Source organism: Podarcis filfolensis (assembly GCF_964270895.1).
Source record: "Podarcis filfolensis genome assembly, chromosome: 7".
Lineage (NCBI taxonomy): Eukaryota > Metazoa > Chordata > Lepidosauria > Squamata > Lacertidae > Podarcis > Podarcis filfolensis.
The window spans coordinates 20,076,264-20,103,394 of record NC_139603.1 but is presented as its reverse complement, the minus strand read 5'-3'; the positions used below and the strand labels follow the sequence as shown (position 1 = coordinate 20,103,394).

The following is a 27,131-nucleotide window of genomic DNA, read 5'->3' as shown; positions in this document are numbered from 1 at the left end:
ATGGTGGGCATGTCACATTAAACTTGGCAAGTGGCCTTTCCCAAACTCCAAGAGGTCACAGTCTTTCATGCAACTTGCTCCACTCTTCCGGGCAGGAATCCAAATTCTTTCTTTCCAGAGTAAGACAAACAGCCTGCATTTGTTCATAATGTGTCATTTGAAGTAGTAACCATTCCACAACTGAAACGCTCTAACTCTGCCTCCACCTCCACCCAGCACCCCACTCTACTCCTGTCAATCATTCTTCCACTAGGTCTTCTGTTACTTGCCTCGTATCAGATGTTACATTGCTCTCGTGGACCAACAACATATTAGAAAGATAAAAGACAGCACGAGGAAGCTCTAATGTTTTGCAAAGTAACTTGATTCCTGCTATTTTAAGACGAAGGGGGGAAATCGAGGTAGAAAAATACATTAAAGCAGGCATATGCAAACTTGGCCCTCCAGATGTTTTGAGACTACAATTCCCATCATCACTGACCACTGGTCCTGTTAGCTAGGGATGATGGGAGTTGTGGTCCCAAAACATCTGGAGGGCCAAGTTTGCCTATGCCTGCATTAAAGTTTAAGAAACCCACAGCAGGGCTATGGAGGGTGGTCTCAGAGAGCACTCCAGGCGTGGCTTGCGGCAATACTGGGTTTGCTTTAGTCTCTCTAAGTGATTTGTTTGTTTCATGTGCTCAAAACAATTTGATGCATTGTAGTCACAAAGCTATGGCTCAATAACCTCAATAAGCAAGATAAACCTTTCCTTTGGCATTCTGGAAGTCATTTTTTTTCAGTCCATAAAGGTGTTTCGTCTCTCTTGTCATTAGCTTAACATTACTTTCAGAGTTTCCTTGGATGTATATACAAATTTATGATCACCGACAAGAAAAACAAATTCAGAAAGTATCTATTTTAGGGGGGGAGATGCTGTATCTGTCCCTAGACATAACTTGGTGAAACATTTCATCTCAAAGAATACATTGTAGTGCAAGGGGGAATCGAGCACACCTTGGACGTAAGAGGACTGAAACTGTATGCAGAATACTCTCATTTAAGAGAGTTGTTGGAGGTTGGGGTTTTTTGGGTTTTTTAGATCATGCATTCAGGTCTGAATCAAGCACAAGGGATGTTTTATTCCTTGCGAACAGCTTGACAGTTGGACATAACTCCCCCCTCTCCCCCGAGAAGCTAAAAAGAGGCAATACTAATTTCTGTAGAACAATAGTGCAGAAATCGAAAAGCAGATATTGGAATCCACACTCCTCTAGCCTCTCTTCTGTCAGACAGCGCATTAACAGGTTCAGAAAATGTGCCTCTGGACTACATATGGTCCTATTTAGGTGAAAATGGATTCCTGGGCTCCTGGAACATGGACATTATGTGATAGGAATGCTTTCACTTTTAAAAGGTCTGCAAAAACAAAGGGAGATAAATCACATCACATTTTCAGAAGCCAAAGGATGTCTAACAGCATAACACTATTCACTGGAGTAATAGCCCTTGCTCTTGTCACTCCTCTGAGTTCTTATCACTGCTATTTTTATACAGACACATCTTTAAAGGGAGAGGTGATTAATAAGCACATACTGGGACCAGCATTTTCTCTCCAGTATCGGGTGGCACTGTGGGTTAAACCACAGAGCCTAGGACTTGCCAATCAGAAGGTCAGAAGTTCGAATCCCCGCGACGGGGTGAGCTCCCATTGTTCAGTCCCTGCTCCTGCCAACCTAGCAGTTCGAAAGCACGTTAAAGTGCAAGTAGATAAATAGGTACCGCTCCAGCGGGAAGGTAAACGGTGTTTCCGTGCGCTGCTCTGGTTCACCAGAAGTGGCTTAGTCATGCTGGCCACATGACCCGGAAGCTGTACACCGGCTCCCTTGGCCAATACAGCGAGATGAGCGCCGTAACCCCAGAGTCGGCCACGACTGGACCTAATGGTCAGGGGTCCCTTTACCTTTACCTTTATCCAATGATAATCCACATTGATAAGTGCAAATGGATGCAAGGGGGACGAGGGACGGCGAAAACAATGCCAATGTTTATTCGGGTTCTTGGTGGCTTCCGGCAAGCTCAATGGGCAAAGTAAATGGATGGCAAATTAGAACAGCATTGAGTGGCACGGGGCTGATAGTCTGGAGGTTAACAACACAAGAACAGGCCTTTTCTGTGGTGGCTTCCCATTTGTGCAATGCTCTCCTCAGGGAGACTTGTATGATGCCTTTATGACCTATTTTTAGGCACCAGGAGAAACTGTTCCTCTTAAGCTGAATAAACAATGTATGGCATTTAAAATATACAGGCCTGACAAGATGGGGTGGGAGAGCTGGTATAAATTACTGGGGTTTGGTCTCTGAGTGGGGCCCCAGCGACCAATTATCTTGCAACTATTTCATGTAATTCTTTACAAAATATGTCTTTCATGTTCAATGCACATACAATTCTGAATAACGGTTTGCAAGCTTATGGCATGCGCCGAGCATTTCCGAGAATTCACAACTCTACACAAACATTCGCTTTTGCACTTTGACAGTACAACATTGCAGTGTCGTCTTATCATCTTTGTACGTTTTAGCAAGTGAACACCATGTGACTGCAACAAAGTTGTTGAATGGTAGACATTATTGTGGTGCTACACATACAAGTTTGAAGTGTACAGTTAGTTCAGCAACGATTATCTGGGTGCTTATGGAACCTCAGTTTTTGAGCGTCTGAGAAGCCGAATGATTTGGATAACAAACGCTGAAAACCCGGAAGTAATTGCTTCTGTTTTTGAACGTGGCTCGGAAGTTGAATGGCTTCCAAGGAGTATTTCTGCATTTTTCAATGGATTTTGCAGACCACCCATTGATCCTCAGTTTTTGAATGTTTCAGAAGTTAAACGGTCTTCTGGAATGGATTATGTTCGAAAACCGAGGTTCCACTGTATTATTGATATTCACCATTGGGATCTTAATATCCCCAACAGGTACAAATACTATCTTATTATTAACATAAAAATGAGATCACACGTTTATTTTATATCCCAGAGTAAGGATTTTTAGCTGGTTCACCCTTGCTGGGTGGGGTTTACTTTTCTTTTTTCGCCGGGTCCCAAACCCACTCTCAGCAGCCTACCCTGTCTATGAAATTTTTATGGCACTTCATGACTCTCCTCTTTTCATTCCTATGAGAGCACCCTTACACAATTCTAACCTACCAAGATGAACACAGCTCACTGAACTATCCTAGGAAAGTCAGCAGAAAATATGTAGTTTGTCCAGCCCCATGTCAGTTGCCATATACAGAGAATTGGGTTTAACTCTGTGCATCAGAAGTGTGCAAGTTTGCTACAGAATTTAAATGGCCTGGAATTTACTAGTACCTATGCGGTACTGCCTGAGAACCAGCAATATGGATGACTTCAGGAAACCTGATGAACTTCAAAACACTCAATATATTCAGACAGTGGGAGTTATCTCAGTTTAGGTGCACATTTTAATAAGGTCCCTTCTGAACAAATCAGATACAATATGAAGAGCCCATCAGCTTTTCTCATATGTTAACAACTCAAAGGATGAATCTTAAGCAATGAATCCGTTAGCTAGAGGGAAATGAACAAAGGGATTTTTAGATCTCCAAAATTCGTAGCCAAGAACAGACAACTTGTATGGCTCTGTGGGCTTTTTCAGCCTCAACTCAGCTGCTTGCTTGTTTTAACTCATGCATTTAGTCAGGTTATTGTACTCCTCCTTCCAGCAACTCCCACAGCCAAGCTGGTGTCAAACGTACTGCTCTGCTTTCCTTTGGACCACATTAGTGAGGCCGGGTGGGAGGTGTTGTCATCTGGGCAGCCCATACACACAGCCCAGGCTTGCACCCCTTGAAAGATCACATTGATGCTAATGCAGCAAAAACAACGTGGGAGGCAGCAGTTACCAGTTTCTGCAGCCACTGCGGGTGTTGCGATTCTCCAGTGGTTTGGCTTCACCCCTGGAGGCAGATTCCATGGTCTCTCAAGACAGACAGACGCCAACAAAAAATTCATCAGAGAATCGTCATAAGAAGGTGAAGTTAACCCTCTTTATGAATAAAGGTTAAAAAAGCATTTCAAAACAGACGAGGCATCAGTCATAGTGGGCAGCAGCTGGTATTAATCTTGATCATATGTGCCCACTCACCTGAGTCACTCACAATGACGCAGCAGGTGTCAGCTGCCAAACAGAATTAAATAACATTCTGAGATGGCCCATGAACCCGAGTGAATAGCTATCAGAATGGATACAGCTTCCTTTTTACAGCACAGTTTCAGGCCAGACTACAAACAAGGTTTGCACAATCAAATTTTGAACTATTTCCTCCTCCTTTCCTAAGTGAAATCTTAATGTGCCATCCTTCTAAATGCCTTGTCAGTAGGTTTGTCAGCTCCTCAGCAGTACAGCCGCCACCCTGATTGATGACATTTGCGCTGACATTGTCTGCCTTCATTGCTAGTGTAACTTCATGGTTTGTGACATTGCAATGACACAGTGGTCAGCAACCCCCCCATTTTAAGTACTTATCTGCTCAGACAGCCAAGTTTTAAGACACGGCCATTAATGTCATATTTATTGCAGTGTCGTCTCCCAAAATGTTAGTGGCCTACTTTTGACTATGAAGTTTTTCCCCCTTCTGCCAATATTTATCATACAGTTTCATGTAACAGTATATCTCCCAGACTGGTTTCAGATGAAAGCTTTTAACGAAAATCAGTCTGAGTGTTAAGGAAAGGTGCAGTGAGTTTCTTGGCAAGAAAAGCGGCTAACAAATATGAAAAATAAATAAAGGCTGTGTTCATACAAACAGTTTATTTCAGGCTGACTCCTGTGTTTAATGAAGCTTTGTTTAAAGTGTTGCAGCCCTGATATAGCGATCACACACACGCACAAAAAACAACACTTAGCATCAGTCCATCTGACAGACTTAAAATCCTGTTGCTCTTTGCTCTTTCGTGCCATCAGATTTACATCCCTGGCATGGAGGACATGACATACATTTGGTCAAATACACAAGGTAAGAATATATGGTGATGGTGATTATTCTTTTCCCCAGAACCCAGAATCAAGGTTGCTCACAAAAAGAGAATTCCTATAGGGAGATAAAAGGTAAAGGTAAAGGACTCCTGAATGGTTAAGTCCAGTTAAAAGTGACTATGGGGTTGCGGTGCTCATCTCACTTCAGGCCAAGGGAGACGGCGTTTGTCCACAGACAGCTTTCCAGGTCAGGTGGCCAACAGGAGTAAACTGCTACTGGTGCAACGGAACACCGTGATGGAAGCCAGGGCGCACAGAAACGCCGTTTACCTTCCTGCCACAGCGGTACCTATTGATCTACTTGCACTGGAGTGCTTTCAAACTGCTAGTTTGGCAGAGCAATGGAGCTCACCCTGTCACATGGATTCGAACTGCCGACCTTCTGATCAGCAAGCCCAAGAGGCTCAGTGGTTCAGACCACAGTGCCACCCGCGTCCCTTTATAGGGAGAGATGAGCATGCCATACTACAGTGGTACCTCGGGTTACAGACACTTCAGGTTGCAGACTCCGCTAACCCAGAAATAGGACCTTGGGTTAAGAACTTTGCTTCAGGATGAGAACAGAAATTGCGCAGCAGCGGCGGCAGGCCCCATTAGCTAAAGTGGTGTCTCAGGTTAAGAACAGTTTCAGGTTAAGAACGGACCTCCAGAACGAATTAAGTCCTTAACTCGAGGTACCACTGTATATGCATTTGTTGCTGAATTTTTGAGCCAACACAAAAGGGCAATACAATATTGTTGGCTTGTGTGACTTAATGGCACATCAAGCCACTGTAGCCTTCTTAAGTCTTTCATTATAAACTATTGTGATAATGGCATATAAAAATAATGGCAGAGACATGAAAACAACTACAGCGTGCTTTCATGTCACTGTGCCGAGGCAGACTAAAGACGCTATATTGAAATTGAGAAATCTGATCACTTTTAAGCCAATTTGCTTATTTTTCATGGGTTAGCTCCTGATTTGGGATTGACAGCCTGAAATTAGCTCTATAAAAACTCCATTAACATCAGAAATGTAACACTCCAGTGTGCAGCTGGGGCATCCCAAAAGAAGAAGCAACATTACTAATAAAATTTTACCAGAAGAATATGTAATACTAGAATGCCAATACATTCTAATCCCATCCAACTGTCTTCAGCACATGGTAATGATGCTGTCAAATATGCAAATATAGGCTGTAGTACACATAACAGCTTCATTTAACTGTACTTCAGCAGCAATTTTAAAACATTTGTATAGAACAGCGGGATTTATCCAACACATCCCCAAAGAAGTTCATTTAGATTTGTAGATCTTTTAATTTACATATCCAGTAGTATGTATTTTAAACAATCTTATTTTTTTTTACTAATTCACCATATGTTGCTTGGAAGCAGGGTTTCAATAGCTTCAACTAACCTTAAAGGTAAAGGTACCCCTGACCGTTAGGTCCAGTCGCAGACGACTCTGGGGTTGTGCGCTCATCTCGCTCTATAGGCCAAGGGAGCCGGTGTTTGGCCGCAGACAGCTTCCGGGTCATGTGGCCAGCATGACTAAACCACTTCTGGTGAATGAGAGCAGTGCATGGAAACGCCGTTTACCTTCCCGCCGGAACGGTACCTATTTAACTACTTGCACTTTTGACGTGCTTTTGAACGGCTAGGTGGGCAGGAGCAAGGAACAAGCAACAGGAGCTCACCCTGCCGCGGGGATTCGAATCACCAACTTTCTGATCTGCAAGCCCTAGGCTCTGTGGTTTAGACCACAGCGCCACCTGCATCCCACCCACCTAACTTTACCTCCAGCCTAAATCTGGACCATTTCATACAGTAGGGTTTTTTTGCTGTGCCATTAGAGATAGGGAGGGATCTGACAAAAGGCAACTTTGAAGCAAAGGCATCACTCAATCACATTCCCTAGCAATGTGTGGATTGGTCTGGGGGGTCTGCTTTGGAATCTGCACTGTGCTAGATCCTCTGTAAAACTTGTCCCATGCCCAGGAAGCATTGTTTTGAGTGGTTTTGTGTTTGACCTGTACTTTCTAGGCACAGGTCTGAGAGGAGTACACCTTGCCCTGCAACATTTGGGGTGAAAACCTGCTCTTTAGCTCTAAAGTGGAATAAAGGACAATATGTGGGAAACCTGTTGCTGTTTGCTCTGATTGAGCACTAAAGAGCAGTTTTCCCCAGGGGAAAGCAATGAGACAAAAAGTGGTGTGAATAGCCCTTAAGTTCCTGTGACCTCAAGTTTTAACCTGTTGAGAAGTGAGAAAGATTTCCCTCTATTCAGTCTCTTAAATTTAATTAGCTTGATTTCTTGAAATAAATGTTGGTGGAAGAGAGAAAAAATGGAATGAATATTTTATTTAAGTCAAGGAGGCAGGCACACTCTTTTCTATTTTTGCATTTTTTTATTGCAGAAGCCTGGTAAATATTTTACTAATTGTTGTTTGTAATTTATACTGCTTTAGCAATTATCTTCGCCAATTTGTCTAAATGCATATTAGGAAGTTCAGGAAGAGTTTGGACCAATTACAGCAGACTCTTCAAGCTAATTACTAGTGTGGGTGAGTAACAACGGCTGTGCTGATTTTTTTTTTTACCATTCTCCATCAATTAATGATACTAAAAGAAACTGGGACAGCATGTGAAATGTGAAGCCGCTGCGATGTGTATCTGCAAACAATCCACAAATGGTATTATATCCCAGTGAGACTGATACACATGATGGCTAAAATGTCTCTAGAGCTGCTGGAGGGGTTGCAGCCAACAGGGCACTTATATTCATCTGTGGCGGGAGTGTCTACAAGTATAGTAGTAAGATTTTGAGATGAGATACTCAAAAAGATGAATGCCATACTGTATCTGGGCACTGTCAAAATGTCAAAATCAATACTGCTATTACTGGTGGTTTTTTGGGAGGTGGGGGGTGGGGAATGTACTATTTAAGGAGTTGGTTAGATTCACGCCAGTTGCTTCCAGACCAATAAGAACACAATCATGGAAGAGCAATAGGACTTTTACAATAGATTTGAGGGGAACTTTGGAAAATTGCATTGAGAATTGCATGCATAAAATCCGCATCACTAAGGGACAAGCAAAACCATTTTTATTTTTTATTTTTGCAGTATGATTTAGGGTTCCCCTCCCCAAGATTGGTAAGTCTGTCAGTACAAGGACACATCTAGCCCAATACAATGATTTGGAAAAATAATAATAATTGATTCAAGTATCTTGAAATTATCATCAGATAACATTTTCCATGATGCCTTAACTTCCTTTGTTTGACAAATATGAGAATATGTTTTCTTGAATATTAACTCCACAATGAGAAATAATATTTTATTAGCTCAGCTGTCAGACCTGGAGTGTTCTTTGTTATTAATATTTCTGTTTTGTAAGTGTAGTTCAGGCTTCCTCAGCCTCAGCCCTCCAAATGTTTTTGGCCTACAACTCCCATGATCCCTAGCTAGCAGGACCAGTGGTCAGGAATGCTGGGAATTGTAGTCTTAAAACATCTGGAGGGCCGAGGTTGAGGAAGCCTGGTGTAGTTTATTGTAGTTCTCAGCACATTATACATATTTGTATAAAAATACTGCCTTTTAAAATTATCAAAGGGGAGGGGAAATTTCACTGAATTTCTCATACGTGGGATGTGTGTGTGTTCAACTTACTTTACTTTTGAGGTAGCAGAGGAATTTAATAAGTCACCTTTTCCCATTCAGCAAATCATCTCCCTTATGAACTGCATTCTACAGCCTTCCTGGATATGCACATTTACTGAAAACCAAATGACATCCTTGCTGGGGTTTTCTATAAGCAGTGCGCTTTTTGGTTTTTTCCTGGCATAACACAACAGTACACAGTACCGGTACCTCATTTGTTTGTTTGTTTGTTTGTTTGTTTGTTTGTAGAAAAGTAGCACTGCTTCCAGGAGATGACAATGGTTTGAATCAAAGGCTTTCCAATGTGCTATTCTTCTGCCACAGATCTTAGGCCTTTCATTGCTGTCTTCCTATGCTTCAGTTAAACCCAGGGAAGACATCATGAAGTAATTCCTCTCTTGGGACTTCCTCAGGTCAAAAAACAGGGGCGGCCATGGAGGCCTCAGAGCAATGAAGAAGAGTTTGGATTTGATATCCCGCTTTATCACTACCTGAAGGAGTCTCAAAGCGGCTAACATTCTCCTTTCCCTTCCTCCCCCACAACAAACACTCTGTGAGGTGAGTGGGGCTGAGAGACTTCAGAGAAGTGTGACTGGCCCAACAGCTGCATGTGGAGGAGCGGAGACGCGAACCCGGTTCCCCAGATTACGATTCTACCGCTCTTAATCACTACACCACACTGGCTCTCAATGGATGTATGCTTAATGGAAAGAAAGACTATACAGCCCCACCCCCACTTCCAGTCATCCCAGTGTCACACCCACTGGAAGAGACAGAGAAGCAGAAGCCTTTTTGTTGGGAAAGAAAACTTTTTGAGAAAGTTTTGGAGCACCCTAGAATTGATGCTTTTGAATTATGGTGCTGGAGGAGACTCTTGAGAGTCCCATGGACTGCAAGAAGATCAAACCTATCCATTCTTAAGGAAATCAGCCCTGAGTGCTCACTGGAAGGACAGATCCTGAAGCTGAGGCTCCAATACTTTGGCCACCTCATGAGAAGAGAAGACTCCCTGGAAAAGACCCTGATGTTGGGAAAGATGGAGGGCACAAGAAGAAGGGGACGACAGAAGGACGAGATGGTTGGACAGTGTTCTCGAAACTACAAACATGAGTCTGACCAAACTGCGGGAGGCAGTGGAAGGAAGGAGTGCCTGTCGTGCTCTGGTCCATGGGGTCACAAAGGGTTGGACACAACTAAATGACTAAAGAACAGAATTGGTAACTCCACTCACTGTGCACATGCTAAATAACCCTGTAGGCAAGCAAACATGCAATACCACCTCCCAGTACCCCGCCAGGCTGTTAATATGTCTTTAGGGAAATGCCTGGTAGATTTTTTAGATTAAGAACAGTCACAATCTGACTGTGTGATTTACAGCTATAAACAAGAAGGTGACATCACTTTGAATGATTAATGCAGAAGGGCGCGAGCGGATGTCATCTCAAACTTAATGCAGCTTTGCGGCAGTTATGAGATGACAAGATGTTAGAAAACAGCACTGCTAAAATTATAACTGTGCTTCTTCCTTCCAGACTTAACACTGCAATGATCTTGTATTATTGATGCATTCCAAAACAGTATCTCTTTTAGGACTGGCGAAGTTCAACCACTTTCCCATCAGGAAACCAAGACCAGGAGATTCTGGTGATTTTTTGTTTTTTTTACTCTGGACTTTTAATAGTCTTAGCCTCCCTGCTGCCACCCCTCCCCAATTCAAAAAGTAATATGCATTATGTAACTTAATTAACAATATGTTAACTTGCCTTACAATGTAATAAGCCAATGCTGCTTTCTTCGGGAGCTAGGCTGCTCACTTTGTGGAGTGGGGTCCTGGACTTCTGCACCACAGTTCTGCCCTGGTGGCAAAACAGTATTTTCTGTAAGTCTTACATCTGAGGGAATCAGGGAAGCATTTCAATGGGACTTGGTTGAGAGTGACCTTCTATCATTTCTGCCCTTGTACATGCATGCACAAAGCTACCCTGTTCTTCACAGCCTTATGACATTTGTCCTTCCATAATTGTTTACAATTTAATTCACATATTCCTTTTTAATGAAGGCTTCCCAGCCCACAGGAATAAATGTGATTCTACACTGTTCAGCACCCCTTCATCTTACCACAAACCAACTCATTCTTCCCAGTTAAGCTAGAGTTTCTAAGCAGCTTTAGAACTCAATTTCCCTTTTTGCCTCCTGCTGTGCACTTTGTGCAGCAGTTTATTTCCTATCTTTAAACAATCTCTCCCTCCCTCGTCCTCTCAAGGTATTTGACATCTCAGCCATGATCAATTGTGAGCTTGCGGGAAAAGCTTGAGAACACACACAAAGACACTAAAGCGAAGTACACAAATGGCCTGGCCACAACAACTTCTAAGCACTTGCACACAAGCTAACTTCTAAACTAATGGAGGGGGAAATTCCATATTTAGCATTTTGAGCAGCAGGATACTATATTAAAAGCCTTTCTGCTTTTGAGAAACTGTTCAGAACTGCAAACAGCGAGGAGAGATTTCGTATGCAGATACATAACCACAAACAAGAACTTATAGGGAGCTCATTTCTGTAGATAATAATGATAATCACAATAACAAAATGATAACATATGAAAGCTTGCCTGGTCACTTGTAACAAAAAAGAAAAGTCTCTAGTATGGAGATGGGTCACATACCCTCCAACAATTCTCCAATGAAAATAGGAACATCCTATTCTACATCAAGAAGCTTCTCCCATGTAAACGTAAAGGTAAAGGACCCCTGGATGGTTAAGTCCAGTCAAAGGTGACTATGGGGTTGCGGCGCTCATCTCGCTTTCAGAGCGAGGGAATCTGATGTTTGTCCACAGACAGCTTTCTGGGTCATTTGGCCAGCATGACTAAACTGCTTCTGGTGCAACGGAACACTGTGATGGAAACTAGAGCGCACGGAAACGCCGTTTATCTTCCCGCCACAGCAGTACCTATTTATCTACTTGCACTGGTGTTCTTTCAAACTGCTAGGTTGGCAGGAGCTGGGACAGAGCAATGGGAGCTCACCCTGTCATGGGAACTCGAATCGCCGACCTTCCGATTGGCAAGCCCAAGAGGCTGAGTGGTTTAGACCACAGTGCCACTCGTGTCCCTCTCACGTATGATCTCCTGGCACACAAATGCATCATATACCTGTCACCTTGAGCCAATTACATTATTTTTTAATTTATTTTTATCATTGTTTTTATCATTACAGTGGTACTTCAGGTTACGTTACCTTCGGGTAATGTAATTTAAAGTTATAGACGCGGCAAACCCGGAAGTGTATAATTCCGGGTTTCGCCATGCGTGTGTGTGCAGAAGTGCTTTGCACTCTCCGCACATGCACAGAAGCAGCACTTCCAGATACAGACTTTTCAGAGTAAGTACAGACCCCCAGGACAAATTAAGTTCGTATCCAGAGGGTCCACTGTATATCCTGTATACCTGAAGGAGCGTCTCCACCCCCATCGTTCAGCCCGGACACTGAGATCCAGCGCCGAGGGCCTTCTGGCGGTTCCCTCATTGTGAGAAGTGAGGTTACAGGGAACCAGACAGAGGGCCTTCTCGGTAGTGGTGCCCACCCTGTGGAACACCCTCCCTTCAGATGTGAAGGAAATAAGCAGCTATCCTATCTTTAAAAGACATCTAAAGGCAGCCCTGTTCAGGGAAATTTTTAATATTTAACGCTGTACTGTTTTTAACACTTGATTGGGAGCTGCCCAGAGTGGCTGGGGAGACTCAGCCAGATGGGCAGGGTATAAATAATTTTATTATTATTATTATTATTATTATTATTATTATTATTATTATTATTATTATTTCCTGCCTTTTTCCTTGACAGGGACTCAAGATAGATTATAGCTGAAATATTACTTCATTCCATTTTTTTGTTGAAGGTGTTGAACATGATCCCTCCCATCGCACATTTATTCTTTACAACAATCCTGTAAGGTAAATGAGGCTCAATGTGACAGCCAATTTCAACCTCCTCTGGAGGCGGGTGTTTGGGGGTGTATTGGGATACCATGGATTCCCTACAGACATTTATGCTGCACTAGGCGTGGAAACCTTTCACCACCAGCAGCCTCAAATGATTAATGTAGTTTGGCTGCTGGCTAGCAAGCTGCCATCTTAGAATTCTGCTGGTCATTCTATCCTTCATGGTCAATACATTTAACAACTTAGACTGATAATTTAATACACTGAACACAACTTTGCTTTTTTGACATTTAGAATGGAAATGGTTGTTTCAGGAATTCTACCCGCGACATGCACCTGCCCTACTTTATATCTTAAAAACACTTCAAAACTCATTGGTTCAACATTCATTTCATGCCTGAGCATATTCTATTACTATTAATTATTTTTTTGAGATACATTCTGAAGTTTCCTCTCTGTTTCTGGCTCATTTATTTTTCCTCTTCACCATCAATTAATCTACCATTTTTCTTTGTCCTTCCTCTTTCTCTTCTTTAATAATTTTATCTATTATTTATCTATTATAAAACTGTAAGTGCAGTTAACAAATGACAGAGTTGTTTGTTTTATTGTGCTTTATTGATTTGCAGTGGCTAGCAGTGTAGGCACTAAACAAGTACTATTAACAACAATATAATCTTTATTGTAATATGACACTAGGCATATAACATCTATAGATAAGAAGCCCATTCTTTTCCTTAAATAACTCAATGTTAGAGGCATGCAACAGCTAGCTCATGGTATCTTCTGCTCTCTCTTTTGGTAACATCTGGAAATGCAAAATGTGTGATGAGGCATTATTGTGAGTTTTCCCAACAAATAAAGCAGTGGCCATTGAAGAAGTGCCAGAAAATGGGACCATGACTACGTGGGAACAAGACGTAGCAAATAATATACTGTACATATGAAGACTTGGAAGGGCACAAAGGTCTTCTTTAAATATGAATATAAGGGGAAATTGTTCTAAAGCAATGCTAAGGTGATATATAACTCCAGAAATACTAAGTAAAATAAATAAGAACTAAATGTTGGATATATTGGAAGATACTATTATTGCATGCTGTGGAAGTGCAATTTGGTATATTAGGTTATGAAATCCCATATGATCCTCTACTATTATTATGAAATTATGCTGATGACTCAATAAGGAAAGAACACAAAAAAACTATTTTCATGCATAGTAGCAGCAGGAGGAATGCTGTTGGCAAGGAAATGGAGGTTTCATGTAACACCCATTATTAATGAATGGATGAATAGATAAAATTTGGGAATTCACTTCAAAGTCTAAGCTGACACATTTTTCTGACATCAAAAGATTCAGGACAAAGTTGAAATAGTTTTGTACCAAATTGGATCCCCTTTCTTGAGCATTGTCAAAAGAACTTTCTTCTCCAAAAGATGCAGTACAGCTTTGAAATGTTCTGAATTTTAAAGGACCGATTTTGGTTGGGTTTCTCCATCTTGCATTGTTTTTCAACTTACTTTATAAGCACTGGGTGTGATTGTTTCTTTCATGTTCTTAAAACGTAACATTGTGACGTTCAAATGCACAGTTGACTATCGAGAGAGAGATTTCAAAATAAATCATCCCGCCTTTATTATCAGATACTTTACTAATTAGTTTCAGACAAAGGGGTAGTTTGCAGATGCATGTATGTCACGTGATTTCTCATCATTTGAATGCCCACTAATTGATTGCACCTTGCAACTGAATTACTCAACTGATTGCGCTGATATCTTAGGGTTGCAGAGGACCCTGAAGGTCTACTCCTCTAATCTAATCCTTCTGCTAACTTAAAAACAAAACAAAAAACCCACAATTTCAGCATCCCCCAACAGGTTATCCAGCCTCTGCTTGAAAAACCTTCAGCACAGCCACTGACCGTGTATGCAGTTGGTCTCATTGTCAGAGTGCTTTACCATTGCTCAACTGAAATCTATCCCAGGTATTTTAAATCCAGTATGTCTAGCCCTGCCCTCTGGAGTAACAAGGGACCAGTCTTTGCACTGTTCAGAATGTGCACATCTGGTGTTTGATCTGTAATGGCTTGCTCACAAAAGTCATCGGTCCTGAATTATGTATTAGTCACCTAATTCCAAAAATGTATTAATGAATCCTGCAGATAGTGATACAAATTCAGATGGACACCCCTGACACTCATAGGTTGATTTCCAACTGTCATACTCAAAGCAAACACATCAACATAAGTGGATTAAATTTGATTTTGGTGCATATACTTAGAGTTTGACTAACGCTGGGTATGACCCATACAGTTTTTATCTTTTATTTGTGCCCCAATGGAAGATTTATTTATTTAAAACATTTTTCATCCTACCTTTCCAACAACTGGTCTTCAGAGCAATGTGTGCCCTTTGCAACTGAATCAACGTCAGCATTATTTCTGGATTATTTTATTTTATTTATTAAATTTCTATACCACCCTGTTCTGTGAACCGGCCTGAGACCCCTGGATATAGGGCTGTATATACATTATAATGATGATGATGATGATGATAATGATGATAATGATGATGATAATACCTGGAGATTTCAGGGTGGTTTACAGAATAAAATCAAAATATAAAACCACAAAATATATAATAAAAATAAAAACCCAATAACCCCCCCCCCAAAAAAAACCCACCACATTTTAAAAGGGCATAGGATGTCAATCAAATCAACCAAAGGCCTGGTTTAAAAGGTTTTTTTTTAATCCAGATATTTATGATGTCATAATAACATCACATGACAGACAGGTGCATTGCCATGCCCACCTGTCAAAATCCTTTGCATGGGGTTCCCAAGCTTGGGACCCACAGAGCAAGGGGCATTGAAAGCCCTTGGCTTTGAAAAGCTTGGCAATATGCCTGGCAGGTGCCCCACCCATGGCACATAAACATGTGTCTCAAGCAAAATGGTAACAAATGAATTACATATTAGATGTAGTCAGAATTCAATGAAGAAATTGAAAAGCTTTATAACCTTCACACTCCAGGTTCCTTTATGCTTTCCCACTACCTCACAGAGCAGTAAAGTAGTACACTGAAAACAGAGTAATTCACCTCTTTTCCTCTTCTTTTTTACAGCATAAATGGTTCCACTGGCCCTGCAGAGCTTAGCGTACCAATTTATTTCATTATGAACAATTGCAGTCTCACGCTTGAGTCTACAGTTCTTTACATACTTCGACTCAAAAAGCATCTTTTATTAGCCATTAAAAGAGCTCTGCCAGATAGTAGTTTAGATCTTCTCATTGATTCATAATCTATTATGGAATTTGTCATATGAACTGTAGCTGGGTAAAACGACACGACTGTTCATTCTTACATTTAGCGCAAACATTGTTAATGCACTTCTGTATTTTTTCTTTCTGTTACAAAATAGATTTTCCTTATGAACTTTGTCAACAATGCATGTGAAAACAGAGAATGTTGTAAAACTCCACTGTACACATCCAGTAACCTGAACACTTTGGGTATATTTAATTTATTGTATGAGGCATGCCCCATTGTTTAAGATCGTCATAAGAAAGAAATATATTCATCCTACAATCAGCTTAAAAGTTGCTTTGCGGTCTTCTTTATGTAAACCATCAGTAGTCCAATTCCATCCTGGCTAATGAGAAGTCTGTCACTTTTGTACAGGTCCAGCTTGTCCCAGAATGTTCCCCAGTGTCTCACAAATCCAAAAATCTCCTCTTGACAACCCATCTCTGTCATTTTATGGATCAGTGGTCTCGTTAGACAGTAAAATTCGTGCTAAATTGCTGTTTTAGGGGGTGTTTTTCATTGTCTAGAAAGGATCAATCCATTTTCAATTACTTTCTATAGGAAAGCATGCCTTGTTTTAAGTCCGCTTTGTTTTAAGACAGGACTTCCGGAATGGATTATGGTCTTAAATCATGGTACCACTGTACTCTGGAACATCCCCATACCTCTACTGCTTTCTACAAGAAATAAGACCCACTGAGTTTAGTAGGGATTATTTCCAGGTGAGTGAGTAAAGGCTAGTAGCCTCAATGTGGGATTGTGATAGGATTTACTTGCAACAGTCAAAGAGTGAGCTTTGCATTTTGTTACATTTGGTTTCATTATAATCAATGGGGAGGGGGCTAAATTTAACCCACTCTAACTCATCCTGCATGTATCTCAATCCAGAATGCCACCCGCTGAGAAAAATATGGCTGCATTTTCCAGGCCTTCAATTTAACCAGTTTTTATATAAAGCCAAGAACACAACATAATGTGAAGTGCATTATAGATAGCAAAGTTTTCAGAGCCAGTTCAGATGACCATTGATAAATGACACTCATATGTTGGCTGCCACAGTCCGGCAACCCTATTCAATACATTGAATAGAGAAGTGACAGTTACACAACTTGCCCAATTATCGGAAGACACCCGATTCAATCTTAAGCCAGGCTCCCTCTCCACCAATGAGAACCAGTGACTTTGTACAACATTTCACAAGCATCTGGTTTTCAACAAACCAACTTTCTCCTTCTTCTATTCCCAAATGTCTAGGGATGCAGATGCCATGAGTACCTCTAGGGTTCAATTTTTGGAATAAAGATATTTACAACTACAGATTAGCATCCCAAATAAAACTGCATGTTTCCAAACTGTTGTTGTGGATCCATGGGGGGGTGGGGGGAAGGGAAAAAATAAGTCAACAGAACACAAAAGTGCTCTTTTAGTAACAGTCTTATGTCATCTGCAGCAGCAAGACAGACAACATTTGGACAAGGGAAGGTAGGAACACAGAGAAAACCAATTAATATTTTGAAAGGGGCTGATCTTACGATAGGATATGAACTGAGAAAAACCTTTGAAAAATGCCACCCTTCTGAAAATTATGCATTCACTTTTGTGGATAAATGCCCTGAATATGAAATATTTTTGGTAAAGCAGAAATATCTGTAGAAAGTAGTCACACATTCCTGCAAACGACTTCCCCTGCTAATCTGTGTGATCTTAAAAGTGAGATTATCATGTCTACCCAACCATACACATGAGATGTAGAGGTCTGTTAATACACAAGACTAATACTTTATGTATGTCTGCTTGTTCTTTGCCAATTTTTGAGGCCTTTTTTGGAGGGGGGGTTGAATTTTTTTACAGCTTTTATTATCAGTCTTCTCTTGCTACAGAAGTAGAAACTTCAGGGCAATGTACATAAACAATTTGTGCATTGAAGCCAAACATTTTTCCCCCTAGAGACATTGCTAGGAATTACCTCCATGTTGTCTCCACTAATTGCTTTATGCTTTTATCCACGGTTTCCAAGTCAACAGACCTTTTTATCTTTGAGAAAGATAATTAAAGGCCCAATTTTACTCTCATTCACATTGGTGTAAATCCTGATCCATGCAAGGCTGCAGGAAAAAAAAATCTCCCAGGATAGACACCTTGCATAACAGAGCACAGTATAATATAGATAGTCAAAGTTCAGAAAAGCAAGCAGCAAGGAAATAAACTTTAGCATTTATGTGGGCATTTCCCCATGTGGTTTAAAGTTATATATATTATCTCTATAATCCTCACCATAACCCTGTGGAGTAGGCCAGTATTATAATTTTCGTCATATTGTGCATGACAGTCGGGTGGCTCCCCTGAGAGAGTTACGGTGAGAGAGACAGTGACTTGCTTAAATGTTGAATTCATCTAATCCCACATTTGAAGTACACCATCAAAATCTATGACCAGGAATTCAAATTCACAATGGTGCTGGATTATTTTAAAAGAGCAAATAGAAATATTCCCCACTTAGATGTATCCACAAGGGTAGCACTGGCTAGTACTTAAACTACTGCCATATTTCTATATGCTGATGACAATGTAGTGTGTGCACACTCAGAAGATGACGTCCAAGCCATCCTAAATATCTTCGCAGAAGCTTATGAAAAGCTTGGTCTATCCCTCAACATCCAAAAAACCCCCAAAGTGCTGCACCAACAAGCACAAAAACAACCCCTCTGCAGCGCCACAAATCCAACTCAATGGTGCAACATTGGAAAGTGTTGGTCACTTCTCCTATCTTTCCACAAGGGCCGACACTGATGCTGAAATCCAGCATCACCTGAGTTCTGTGAGTGCAGCTTTCTCCCCAATGAAGTGCAGTGTGTTTGAGGACTAGGACATTCACAGGGAAACCAAAATGCTTGTTTACAAAGCTATTGTACTACCAACCTTACTGTATGCTTGTGAAACATGGACCACTTATAAACGCCATCTCCAACTCCTCGGAAGATTCCATCAATGGTGTCTCCCAAAAATTATACATATCACTTGGGAAGACAGGTGAACTAAGGCCAGTTTACTGGAAGAAGCAAAGATCATCAGTCTCGAAGCAATGATTCTTCAACATCAACTTTGTTGGACTGGTCATGTGGTTCGGATACCTGATTATCATCTTCCAAAGCAACTACTCTATTCTAAACTTAAAAATGGAAAGTGTAATGCTGGTGGTCAACAAAAGAGTTTAAAAGACTTCCTCAAGGCAAATATTTTAAAAATGCAGTATAAACACTGACAATAGGGAAACAGTAGCCTGCAAGTGCTCCAACTGGAGAACAGCCTTTACCAAAGGTGCCATAGACTTTGAAGACGCTCAAACTCAGAAAGAAAGGAGAAACGTTCTAAGAGGAAGGCACATTTGGCAAACCCTCACCATGATCAACTCCAGCTTGGAAACCTCTGTCCCCACTGTGGAAGGACATGTGGATCCAGAATTGGCCTCCACAGCCACTTACGGACTCACTGTTAAGACCGTGATCATGGAAGACAATCTTATTTGGCTACGAGTGCTCGCCAAAGAAGAAGAAGATGCAACTAATATAAATCATTATTGATTCAATGCTTTAATCTTTTGGGTTACTACATAAACCTTAAATCTCCTTGATATTTCTGCCAATAAGTTTATATGTGAGCTTGGTGGTTTTTTTTAAGCAACAGACAAGGGTCCAGTTAATGTATATATCTTCTGAGTATGCTCCTCAAAAGAAAGGGAAAGAGTGTATGTAAGCAAGACAAGGCAGAGAACAAGTAAAAATTCTACAAAAATTGATAAGATATTGCTGTTGTCCCTCCTTCATGCTGGACAAGGTGTATGGCCTCTGGCTGAATTGCCAGAATGCCACTCCCCTCATCCCCACCCAAGTTGCTAGACTACAACTTCTCTCTTCACTGACTGTTGACCATGCTGGCTAGTATTGATGGGAGCTGAATGAGCACAGTAAGGATTCCAGCCCCTCCTTAAATGGTTGAATTCACCAAAACACATCACTGAACCTAAACGGCTTTCTCCATGAATGCTCCATGGCCTCTGTTATGATCCACAACTAGCAAGTGGACTTAGAGCCTCTCTTCTGAGAAGCCTGAAAATGGCAGCCCCCACCTGCCCATTTCCTACTTTGCCCCAGTACCTGTAGAATGGCTGAGATGGCTTGGGAGACGATACCAATGCAGTTTCTTTCCATGCCACCTGAAGGCAGCATGAAATGGATCCATGGAAGAGCAATATAAGAATAGCTGTCAAAAACATGGCATTAACGGGGGTTGCGGGGAGAAGCAAAAGCAAGAGAGTGAGGGAGAGAGAGAGAGAGAGAGAACATTGCTTTTCAAAGCTGTACAAAATGCCTTGAAAATCAAACAAACAGATTCAGAGTGGAGAAGCAACAGCAATTATGTTTCATGATCATGTACACAGTTGTCATGGGAAGCTGCTCTCAACTACCAAATACTCAGATTATTATTCCACACGATGAATCCCCTCTTGCACTCATTAAGGGGAGTACCAGAGTGCGAATAAAGTGAGGGAACAAGACAGCAGCTTTAAGAGGCTCCCTTCTCCCTGCCCTCAGATAAAAGACCCAAACACGCCCTGTGTGAACAAAATCTGCACCAATTGCAAACACAGCAAATAATTACAGTTTGGGTTTCCAGCTGCCCATTTCACCTCAGCTTGTTCTGGCTTTGCAGCGAAGTGAAGGGGCTATTTTTATTATTATTATTTCAAGCTCTGCTGCCTCTGTATCATTAATTAACCATGCAGGAGTTAAATGGTTGCGCCACCACTTCTGCTCTTTACAATGTCATTAGGCAGCCCTCCAGGAAAAAAAGTAGCCTCTGTAGAGCAATCTAATTAATGTGAGACAGGGCAAAACCTGCACATTACCCAGCTCTTCAAATGGTCACAGGGGATGCTGACAGGAGTATAAGTCAGTTGTATGATAGCACAAGTGTTCAAAGAATCAAGCTTCTGGAACCTGACACATCAGAAGGACTAGAGTCGACCTGCGCTTGAGGATTCATACCTGAGAGTTTATTAAGCAAGACATTTAGGAATATTGACTTGGGCCTAATCATCTGTTCTGAGAGGATGGGAATGAATCCATTCCCCACTGCTGTTTGCACTTAGGTAGGTATGGAGGTTTGTATGAGGATTTATGGGTTTGGGTCATAGCTGCATATGTTAGTCATTTCAAGCTGGTGGGAGCTGAGGTAACAACAATCTTATATGTTTTCCTTTTATGCCTGTTCACCAAAAGCACTGTTTTACTCATCACAGATGATTTAGCAAGTGGCTATTTTGAAGTCCACTCCACTTCATAAATCCATTGTCCAAACATCACAGTAGAAGGTGGCATTGATTTCAACACTGGCGGTTGATTGATTGGGGAGTTGTCATAAATCCTGAAGAGAAAACTCCAACAACTTAAGCAGATCCAATTGGTTTCAAAACATATTGTTTCACATGATCAGGTGACCACAGCTGGGTTTCACAGTTGTCACATTCACTAGTAAATGTGAGTGGAAGGGGGAAAATTCCTTTGGCCCCAATTCATGGCATAGTTCCCCATTTTTGTCATTAACTGGTTCAGAGCAGTGAAGACCTGTATTCTCAACCTGATATCTTCCAGAGGCTTTGGACTACAACTCCAATAACATGATGGGATTTGTAAATTGCACAGCACCAGGACGGGGAAAAGCTGGTCTAGACATTTGTGGCCACACTTCTAATTTTGGTATCAGGACCAGTGCAATCTGTTCTGGAAGGAGTTGCACTCGTTCTGCAGGAACTGGTTTATAGTATGGGAGTACTGGAGGATCCAATCTGTGTTTGGAGTCCCACTGGAGTGCCTAAGCCCAGCTTTGGGTAGTTTGCCACCTATGTCCATTCCTGGACCACAACAGCCTGGCTTCAGCTGTGCATACTCTAGTGACCTCCCTTTTGGACTAATACAACATGCTGTATATGGGGCTACCCTTGAAAATGGTCCGAAGGCTGCAGCTAGTGCACAATATCATCTCTAGGTTGGTGATAGGAGCAACCTGATGGGACTATGTGTCACTAAACCTGAAAGCAGCACATTGGCTGTCAGCAAGGTAGCTACCAGATTTGATTCAAGGTGTCAGGACTAGGACATAAAGTCCTAAAAGATCTGGGGTCCAAGTACCCAAAAGAGTACTACCCCCTCCAATAGAAACCATCTTGTGCCTGTGTCTCCTTCATTCAGGAAAAATGTTCACCCTGGTTACCAGGTATTTGATGGTTTAAAGAAACTGTTGTTGGCAACCTTGGTATTATTATTAATAAGGGTATGTGACTGTTTTTAGGACTCCCTATTGTTTTTCAATGTCTTTATTTCATTTTATTTGCCTTTTAAATAGTTTATCTGCCACTCAGGGCTCCTGTGGGAGGAAGGGAAGGACAGAAAATTATGAAAGAAATAAAGAACTGGGTAGCCTTCCTCCAATCCCATACAAGAAACAAGAATGGTATCCGTAAGGAAAGTATGCATGTTCACACATGCAAGTCCATCAGCTGATGACACAAGAGTGACAGGAAAATCTGTGTAGGTGAAACCACAGGTAAATAAACCACAAGATGCAACATTCGTATCAATGTGCAATGGAAAGTTCAAAGTATCACTGAACACATGGCAGGCAGGTGAGAGGATATGTGCACATCATCTACACCCCTGATCTACACCCTGATTTCACAGAACATGTCTATACAGTGGTACCTCGGGTTAAGAACTTAATTCATTCTGGAGGTCTGTTCTTAACCTGAAACTGTTCTTAACCTGAGGTACCACTTTAGCTAATGGGGCCTCCCGCTGCCGCCACACCATTTCTGTTCTCATCTTGAAGCAAAGTTCTTTACCCAAGGTACTATTTCTCGGTTAGTGGAGTCTGTAACCTGAAGCATCTGTAACCTGAAGCGTCTGTAACCTGAGGTACCACTGTATATACTACAAGTGTGTGCATAATGCAGGGCTCTTGCCATGTGATAATGAACTCTAGAAAATAAGAGGTTTCTTTCAATCATATAGATAGACTTCCCCAGTCTGTGTACATGTCAACCCCTGTTAAGAGTTCTAATTTTAAACCAGCCCAATTATCCACATATCCCACAGGCAGCCAGGAGCAAGAATGTCTTCACCTTTTTTTAAAAAACAACAACAACAAAACTTTATTATTCACATGTCTGCAGACCTTGGACAATACTTTGGAGCAGAAAACATAAATATAAGTTTGGTTACCAAATTGCTATTCTGAAAACATAGCATTGCATTTGTGCTTTTAATTTGGATGAGTGAAGGGTAAACAAGAATGCTAAATCCCACTGTACGGCAGGAAACTTCAAGGAATTTTCACAATGTAAAAGACAATTTCAACCTTGAAAACACACATGAAGCATTTTCAACTCATTTGAACTCTGAATTGATTTCTGCTAAACATGACTCAAGGCTACAAAAATTTTATTTAAGTTACTGTTGCATCATCTGTCCCTCTAACAAGATGTCAAAAATAGCCTCTGGTCTACCTCCAACCGAGTTCCTCTTATCTTTTCCAGAAACCCATCTGCTACATCAATGAAAACAGACTTCACTTCCAAATGTATTTTAAGCATGTGTATTGAATCTGATTGTTACCTAACATTTCTTTTTTAAAAAAGAAGAAGTGAATGCCACAAATTGATCTTACCCATGAATATTTGGATTAAGAAGACACATAAAAGCTATCCCCTTACCCCATGTTGAAGAGAATTTAACTTTAGGCTTCCTTTGGAGTGCAACTAGTAGGTAGATGGAGAGAAAGTTCTGCTTAGTAGAATTTGTTTAATCAAGTTTAGATTACAATTAACATAAGCAGACAACTTCAAAGGATTTTGCATTCACAGTTCTGAATTTGGAAATTCCACTTTGTTTATAAATCCTAGAAACACAAATTAAAGGACGAACCAAAACCTTTCCATTCAAGATGTTTTATTTATGGATTTACTTATTCTTGCTCACTAGCTGCGGGGGTTTAGCTATTCATCTCAGATGTGAGGTTGTAAATACGGCATTTACTGCCTCAGAGTTTAAGTAGGATGAGGACTCCCACCATGGAGTGGTGCCTGGAACACCCCCTGCAGCTTTGCATTCAAAACCGCCTCTCTTTTTCAGCTGCTTCAGCCCTCATAGATGTTAAGGACAACACAAGTAGAAAATGGCCATGGGTCCCCACATCAAGTCCTGCCTCATCGTTGCATGGCTCCTTCTAGCTTCTCTGTGCTTGGTGCAATTTCTGCAGCAGGGAGGTTCCCCATTTGTTTTGTTTTTTTGAAGCCTGAGAGATCAAGGTCCTTCATCAAGAACACATGGAGCCCCCAAAAGTAGAAAAGGGTCTCCACTGTAGGAGTTACAGATGGGTATGGGGAGGCTGAACATGGGAGGAGAAGGGAGGATGAAAAGTGCAGTTCTGTAGCTCTTTTCTACTCTTGTTGCCCTTTGCAGCTGTAATATCTAAAGAGGGCTGAGTTATACAAAACTATACTAAGTAGTAGATCCATATTCTTTCAAGCAAGGAATGGAATGAAAATTTCCAAATTTCCCTTGATGAACACACTTCACTAGAAACCAAACTGCAGAAATACCAGCTATCACTCTAGTAGCCTAATTAGCAATGTAGAGTTATTAAATAGGCAATTAATGTCCCAGAGATTAATGTCCTGCTGGAGAGATTTGAATTAAATAGCTTTTGGACTCATAGTAAACAAAGGGGAATTTTTCGCCTAGATATTGATCCAATCTGCAGTGCTCCAAACACAACCTCCTTTCACATGGAAGCTCATTTGAATTTGGCTGATAAGTCAATTCACAGAAAGTAGGATCAAATGGTTTGGAGAGGCTGCATATTCTACAGGAAGATTTAAGATTTTGTTTTGGGAACCTTAATCGACCCTAGCAACATGCAAAGCAGTTTCTAGTGGGCTTTCTCCATTGTCAGAGGCAGTTGTGCTTCTGAGTATCAGTTGCTAGAAACTGCAGGAAGGAAGAGTACTCTGGTACCCGGGTTCTGCTTGTGGGTTTCCTGCAGACATCTGCTACAGGAAGTGTGGCAAAAAAATAATAATTAAAACAATATTTTGTCATCTCCACCCATTTCAAAAAATTCTATAAGTGAAACAAAATAAGCCAGTTATTTACAAAAAAGAGAGTCACAGTGTGGTCAGTGGAACTCACACAAATAGTGTGAGTTTCTGTGATACCTCAGATATTGCATATGCATCTCGCCTCAACTTTTCAATTATGGTGAAATTGTTTCCCACCCCCCTGTGAGTTTCCAGATAGTTCTCAGCTACTCAGATGAGAGGACGGTATCTTCTTCGTTCATATGAACTCTTAAAATTCTACATTCCTGCATTCATCCAATCATTCCCCAAATTTACTTCTCCACCAATATATCAATCTGGTCAACAAATCTCAGTTGGCAAATTGTTTACTTAAAAAGAATTCACAGCATGGCAAAGACTCAGTTCATACTTTAGTTTATAAGATGTCTAAGGGGCTAACTATAACTTACATAGAAATGCATATAATGAAGTTCTGACAGTGCTTTTGGTTTTTTAACAAAGGGTTTTCTGAGAGGGCTATTTGAAGTGGAGGATGATGGGGGTGGGATGGAGTTTGATAATCCCTCCCCCGGTCACTATTTTCTTCTAAATCACCCCATCGTGAAGGAACTTTTCCTAAAACAAAAGGGGTGTCCCTAATTTGGTTACTTATAACGTACCGTGTAGTTTTGCCTAGAAGCAATTAATTTTTCTTGGGGACTTAAGCACTACTTAATTAGTAACACAATGCACACAATTCATATTTTCACTTAAAAGTACTTTTCTCCAAAAGCCTAACTTTAAAAGTTCCATTCAGCAGGGACAAAAAGTGTTGCAAACATTTCATAGAATTATTTTGGTATACACACACATATCAAATATCACGAGACATTTTATATCTCACTTTTAATATCTCAGTGACGTTAACATGAAGTTTTACTGCAATGATTTCTAGAAACGGTATAACACTGTGGCAGAAATGGCAAAGCTATATAACAAACTTAAAAGCTTTAAAAAAAAAAATCTGAAGGGGGCATAAATATTTTTTTTAAAAGGTTCTAGCCAGCACTGTGCCATTCAGAAGTGTTTTATATCAGTATATATATTAAGACACATACAAGTTAGAGCAGCCGGCACTAAATCTGAGAATACGCTATTAGAACTGAAATAAAAGGTGATGGAATATGTGATACAAAAGCAAATCTGACTATGGGCTGATTTTAATGTTGTATCTACTACATGGAGCCCACCAAAACCATGCTCTTAAACAGTGGGCAGGGTGGACAATTATCCATCAGCAAAAGGAGGAAATGAATTTTTTTGGACTTGCTTCTGTCAATCTCTGGTACTGGACAATCTTTTCTGTTTCATATATATAATTTTTACTAGGTTTGTCGTTCCCCCCCCCATAAAATTTGACATATTGGCTCCACCTCTTTGTGGGGACGCGTTGGGGGTGAGCTGCCGAGCCTTCCCCCTCAGTGTGGGTGGTGGGACTGTGTCCCACGTTACGTTGGGGAAGCCTGGCCATGCCAATTTGCCAAGCAGCCAATCAGGCAGCTTGGGGGCATGGCTGGGGTCAGTTTAAACCATGGCACAATGCTGAATCACCCCTTTTCAGTCTCGCGCCATGGATCTGCAGCTTCAGCCCCTTCCTCTTTACTTCCTTCTGTTAGTTTCTGTTTGCCACTGTGCAGTGTTTTGGAGTCACAAGACTCTGTTTACAATCCAGAGACATTCCAGGCTGTTGGAAGTCTCACGGGAAATGGATGTGATGTTACTGGTTTCCTGTTCCTTTGTTTTTCAGTTGCTCTCTGCCTTTCACAGAGAGAGGATGATTTCTTTTCTGTTTGCGTAGCTAGAAAATAAAGCATAGCGATGTAGCCATAAATCTCATCACTTCCGCGTGCTGCTTTGATTCTCTGCTGAATGGGAATGTGCCTGGAGCCTCATCAAAGGCTCAGGTCGTTAATCACGTCGGAGGGCAATTCCGGAAGATGAGCTTTATCAGCTCGGTCACAGCGGAGATTCCGACACCTTCCACATGGTGCCAGCTCCTTTGTGGTGTGGTTAGGCAT

General features: G+C 41.2%; 2 long non-coding RNA genes across 6 annotated transcripts in view; both read right to left on the bottom strand.

Moving 5' to 3' along the window:
• The window catches only part of LOC310767192, a 125,802-nt gene that overhangs the window by 12,231 nt on the left and 86,440 nt on the right, over positions 1-27,131 (bottom strand). The window lies entirely within an intron of this gene.
• LOC310767263 lies at positions 1,102-6,647 on the bottom strand. 2 transcript variants are annotated; one of them, XR_014550815.1, is made up of 2 exons: positions 4,146-6,647; positions 1,102-1,398 (listed from the first exon to the last, which is right to left on the bottom strand). It is a non-coding gene; the product is annotated as an uncharacterized lncRNA (long non-coding RNA). The 2 variants fall into 2 exon arrangements; XR_014550816.1 differs by lacking the exon at positions 4,146-6,647 and adding an exon at positions 3,904-4,124.